This window comes from Triticum dicoccoides, chromosome 6B (assembly GCF_002162155.2).
Source record: "Triticum dicoccoides isolate Atlit2015 ecotype Zavitan chromosome 6B, WEW_v2.0, whole genome shotgun sequence".
Taxonomy (NCBI): Eukaryota; Viridiplantae; Streptophyta; class Magnoliopsida; order Poales; family Poaceae; genus Triticum; species Triticum dicoccoides.
This window is the reverse complement of record NC_041391.1, coordinates 125,716,757-125,722,710: the sequence shown is the minus strand read 5'-3', so window position 1 is coordinate 125,722,710 and position 5,954 is coordinate 125,716,757. Positions and strand designations below refer to the sequence as shown.

General features: G+C 53.1%; 1 non-coding gene across 1 annotated transcript in view; it reads left to right on the top strand.

The window, feature by feature from the left end:
• The window catches only part of LOC119327191, a 3,365-nt gene extending 297 nt beyond the window's left edge, over positions 1-3,068 (top strand). The window contains exon 1 of the ribosomal RNA XR_005158456.1: positions 1-3,068. This exon is cut by the window's left edge and continues 297 nt beyond it. This is a non-coding gene — a ribosomal RNA (28S ribosomal RNA).
• Positions 3,069-5,954: the final 2,886 nt, after the last annotated feature.

Genomic DNA, 5,954 nt, shown 5'->3' with positions numbered 1-5,954 from the left:
GGTAAGCTCCGTCCAAGGCTAAATACAGGCGAGAGACAGATAGCGAACAAGTACTGCTAGGGAAAGATTAAAAAGACTTTGAGAAGACAGTCAAAGAGTTCTTGAAATTGCTGGGAGGGAAGCGGATGGGGGCCAGCGATGCGCCACAGTCGTATGCGGAATGACTCTTGCTGGTCCGCCGCTCGGCTCGGGGTGTGGACTGTTGTCGGCCATGACGACGACCAAAGCCCGGGGGCCCTAGGTGCCCGGTGGCCATCATCGGCACGGCCGGTACCCGCGCGCCGAAAGGCGTGTCCCTCGGGGCACTGCGCTGCAACGGCCTATGGGCTCCCCATCCGACCCATCTTGAAACATGGTCCAAGGAGTCTGACATGCATGCTAGTCGACGGGTTCTGAAACCTGGGGTGCGCCAGGAAGCTGACAAGCGGGAGGCCCTCATGGCCTGCACCGCTGGCCGACCCTGATCTTCTGGGAAGGGTATGAGTTGGAGAGCGCCTGTCGGAACATGAAAGATGGTGAACTATAAATGAGCGATGCTAAGCCAGAGGAAACTCTGGTGGAGGCTCGAAGCGATACTAACGTGCAAATCGTTTGTCTCACTTGGGTATAGGGGCGAAAGACTAATCAAACCATCTACTAGCTGGTTGCCTCCAAAGTTTCCCTTAGGATAGTTGGAGCCCATTATGAGTTCTATCAGGTAAAGCCAATGATTAGAGTCATTGGGGACGCAAAATCCTCAACCTATTCTCAAACTTTAAATAGGTAGGATGGCGCGGCTGCTTCGGTGAGCCGTGTCATAGAATCGGGTGCTCCAAGTGGGCCATTTTTGGTAAGCAGAACTGGCGATGCGGGGTGAACTGGAAGCCTGGTTACGGTGCCCAACTTCGAGCTAACCTAGAACCCACAAAGGGTGTTGGTCGATTAAGACAGCAGGACGGTGGTCATGGACGTCGAAATCTGCTAAGGTGTGTGTAACAACTCACTTGCCGAATCAACTAGCCCCGAAAATGGACGGCGCTGAAGCGCGCGACCCACACCCGACCATTTGGGCGAGCGCCATGCCCCGATGAGTAGGAAGGCGCGGCGTTCGTTGCAAAACCCGAGGCGCGAGTCCACGCAGAGCGGCCATTGGTGCAGATCTTGGTGGTAGTAGTGAATATTCAAATGACAAATTTGAAGTCCGAAGAGGAGAATGGTTCCATGTGAACGGCACATCCTAAGGGACGGCGTAACCCCGGCAGATAGCACGATCACGCACATCCCCCAAAAAGGAATCATGTTAAGATATCCCGAGCCGGGATGTGGCGAATGACAGCGACGTTAGGAAGTCTAGAGATGCCGGCGGGGGCCTCGGGAAGAGTTATCTTTTATGCTTAACGGTCTGCCAACCCTGGAAACAGTTCAGTTGGAGGTAGGGTCTAGTGTACAGTAGAGCACCGCACGTCGCATGGTGTCCAGTGCGCTCCCGACAGCCCATGAAAATCTGGAGGAACGAGTACCATTCATGCCCGGTCGTACTCATAACCGCATCAGGTCTCCAAGGTGAACAACCTATGGCCAATGGAACAATGTAGGCAAGGGAAATTGGCAAAACAGATCCGTAACTCTGGGAAAAGGATTGGCCCTGAGGACTAGGCTCGGGGGTCCCGGCCCCGAACCCGTCGGCTATCGGCGGATTGTTCGAGCTGCTCACGCGACGAGAGGGGTCATCGCGTGCCGGCTGGGGACGGGCCAGGAATCGCCCCTTCGGGGGCTTTCCCCGAGCATGTAACAGTCGACCCAGAACTGGTACAAACAAGGGGAATCTGACTGTTTAATTAAAACAAAGCATTGCGATGGTCCTCGCGGATGCTGACGCAATGTGATTTCTGCCCGATGCTCTGAATGTCAAAGTGAAGAAATTAAACCAAGCGCGGGTAAACGGCAGGAGTAACTATGACTCTCTTGAGGTATCCAAATGCCTCGTCATCTAATTAGTGACGCGCATGAATGGATTAAAGAGATTCCCACTGTCCCTGTCTACTATCCAGCGAAACCATAGCCAAGGGAACAGGCTTGGCGGAATCAGCGGGGAAAGAAGACCCTGTTAAGCTTGACTCTAGTCCGACTTTGTGAAATGACTTGAGAGGTGTAGGATAAGTGGGAGCCCTCACGGGAGCAAGTGAAATACCACTACTTTTAATGTTATTTTACTTATTCCGTGGGTCGGAAGTGGGGCATGTCCCCTCCTTTTGGCTCCAAGGCCCGGTTTTACTGGGCCAATCCGGGCGGAAGACATTATCAGGTGGGGAGTTTGCCTGGGGCTGCACATCTGTTAAAAGATAACGCAACTGTCCTAAGATGACCTCAACGAGAACAGAATTCTCCTGTGGAACAAAAGGGTAAAATCTCATTTGATTTTGATTTCAGTATGAATACGAACCATGAAAGCGTGGCCTATCGATCCTTTCGATCTTCGGAGTTTGAAGCTAGAGGTGTCAGAAAAGTTACCACAGGATAACTGGCATGTGGCAGCCAAGCGTTCATAGCGACGTTACTTTTTTATCCTTCAATGTCAGCACTTGCTACCATTGTGAAGCAGAATTCACCAAGTGTTGGATTGTTCACCCACCAATAGGGAACGTGTGCTGGGTTTAGACCATTGTAAGACAGGTTAGTTTGACCCTACCGATGACAGTGTCGCGATAGTAATTCAACCTAGTACGAGAGGAACCGTAGGTTCACACAAATTGTCATCGCGCTTGGTTGAAAAGCCAGTGCCGCAAAGCTACCGTGTGCCAGATTATGACTGAATGCCTCTAAGTCAGAATCCAAGCTTGCATGCGCCGCCTGCGCCCGCCGCCCGCCCCGACCCACGTTAGGGGTGCTTGCACCCCCAAGGGCCCGTGCCATTGGCTAATCCGGTCCGACCGACGTGCCGCGATCGGCCGCCTCGAAGCTCCCTTCCCAACGGGCGGTGGGCTGAATCCTTTGCATACAACTTAAATACGTGACGGGGCATTGTAAATGGCAGAGTAGCCTTGCTGCCATGATCAACTGAGATCCAGGCCCATGTTGCATGGATTCGTCCCTCACCACAACTTTCCTTCACCAACTAAGGTTCCAAGATTTTGCCAAAATCTGCACGTCTAAGTCATGAGGACTAGAAATGTCAAAGTACCTAGTAAGACATACACAATCACCAAATAAGTCCAGCGGAAACAACACTCAAAACTATATGTGCCAAATGCCCAAGATACCTGGCTGTTTCATGCGGATGCCGTCGTCACAGGCTACACTGCTAAGTCATGGTCTAGGCAAATGGTAAAGTCTCTTATATGACATATGCAATCACTCAATAAGGCCAGTGGCGAGCACACTCGAAACTATATGTGACAAGTGACCAAGATACTTGACTGATTCATGTGAATGCCTTTGTCAGAGGCTAAACGGCTAAGTCATGCTCAAGACAAATGGTAAAGCCCCTTGAATGAAATACGGAATCACTCGGTAAGGCCTTTCGCGAGCACACTAAAAATAATTTGAGCCATGTGACCAAGATACTTCATCGATTCATGCGTGTAATGTCATCACAAAGAACAAAGTTGGTACAACCTTAGTGGTACCTATATAACCGTGTTAAAGGAGACACGGGCAAGAATCGTGATAACATACGCCCGGGAAAAAAATTGCCCTATACCCGTCGAGGATTGAACTAGACGTGCTCCATGGAGAACTAGGCAAAACCACGTACACGGACCCCTACACGGACCCGTGAACGGGCTATACAGGGACACAGGGAAAAAGCGACCGACACCCGTCATGGACAGAAGCGGACACGCGCCATGGAAAACTGGGCAAAACCACGTACGAGGCACACACCCCACATAGACGGACCCTCACACGGATCTGTGAACGGCATATACGGGGACACGGGAAAAAAGTGCCCGACGCCCAGCGTGGATGGAAGTGGACGCGTGCCATGGAAACTGAGCAAAACCACGTTAGGGGCACACGCCACGTACACAGACCATTACACGGACCCGTGAATGGCCTATACGAGGACATGGTAAAAAAGTGCCCGACGCCCGTTGTGGATGGAAGTGGACGCGCACCATGGAAAACTAGGAAAAACCATGTACGAAGCACATCTCACGTACACGGCCCCATGAACGGCCTATACAGGGATACGGGAAAAATCAAGGACACCCGCCGTGGACGAAAGTGGACGCGCGCCATGGAAAACTGGGCAAAACGACGTACGAGGGACACCCCACGTACACGTACCCTTACACGGACCCGTGAACGGGCTATAAGGGGACACGAGAAAAAAGTGGCCAATGCCCGTCATGGACAGTTGTGGACGCGCGCCATAGAAAACTGGGGAAAACCACGTACGAGGCCCCACCCCACATACATGGACCCGTGAACGGGCTACACGGGGACACACGAAAAAAGTGCCCGATGCCCGTCGTGGACGGAAGTGGACGAGCGCATGGAAAACTGGGTGAAACCACGTACGTCGCACACTCCATGTACACGAACCTGTGAACGGGCTATACAGTGACACGGGAAAAAGTGACCGACGCCCGTCATGGACGGAAGTGAATGCGCGCCATGAAAAATAGGGCAAAACCACATACGAGGCACACCTCACGTACACGGACCCGTTAATGGGCTATCTGGGGAAACAGGAAAGAATGGCCAACGCCCGTCATGGATGGAAGTGGACACGCGCCATGGAAAACTGGGCAAAACCATGTACGAGGCACATCCCACGTACACTGACCCTTACACGGACACGGGCTATACGCGGACATGGGAAAAAGTGCCCGATGCCTTTCATGGACGGAAATGGACGCGTGCCATGGAAAACTAGGCAAAACCATGTACGAGGCACACCCCATTTACACGAAGCCTTACACGGACCCGTGAACGGGCTATACGGGGTCACGGGAAAAAATGGCTGACACCCGTCATCGACGGAAGTGGATGCGTGCCATGGAAAACTGGGCGAAACCACATACGAGGCGCACCGCATGTACACGGACCCTTGCACTGACCCATGAACGGGTTATATGGCGAGACGGAAATAAAGTGCCGGATGCCCATCGTGGACGAAAGTGGATTAAAGCCATGGAAAACTGGGCAAAACCTCGTTCGTGGGACACCCCAAGTACACGGACCATTACACGGACTCGTGAACGGGCTATACGGGGACACGGGGAAAAAGTGCCCGACGCCCTTCGTGGACGGAAATGGACCCAAGCCATGGAAAACTGGGAAAAACCACGTACGTGGCACACCCCACGTACACGGACCCTTACACGGACGCAAGAACGGGCTATACAGGGACACGGAAAAAAAGTGACTGATGCCCGTCATGGACGGAAGTGGACGCGTGCCATGGAAAACTGGGCAAAACCATGTAGGAGGCACACCCCATGTACACGAACGCTCACACGGACCCCTGAATTGGCTATACGGGGTCACGGGAAAAAATGGCCAACACCCGTCGTGGACGAAAGTGGACGCGTGCCATGGAAAACTGGGCGAAACCACATACGAGGCGCACCCCACGTACGGGACCGTTACACTAACCCGTGAACGGGTTATACGGGGACACGGGAAAAAAGTGCCCGGCGCCCGTCGTGGACGAAAGTGGACGCAAGCCATGGAAAACTGGGCAAAACCTCGTACATGGGACACCCCACGTACATGGACCCTTACACATACCCGTGAACGGGCTATACGGGGACTCGGGAAAAAAGTGACCGACGCCCGTCATGGACAGAAGTAGACGCGCACATGGAAAACTGGGCAAAACCACGTATGAGGCATACCCCACGTTCATGGACCCTTACACGGACTCGTGAATGGGCTATATGGGGACATGGGAGAGAATTGCCAACGGCCGTCGTGGACGGAAGTGGACGCGCACCATGGAAAACTGGGCAAAACCACATACGAGGCAC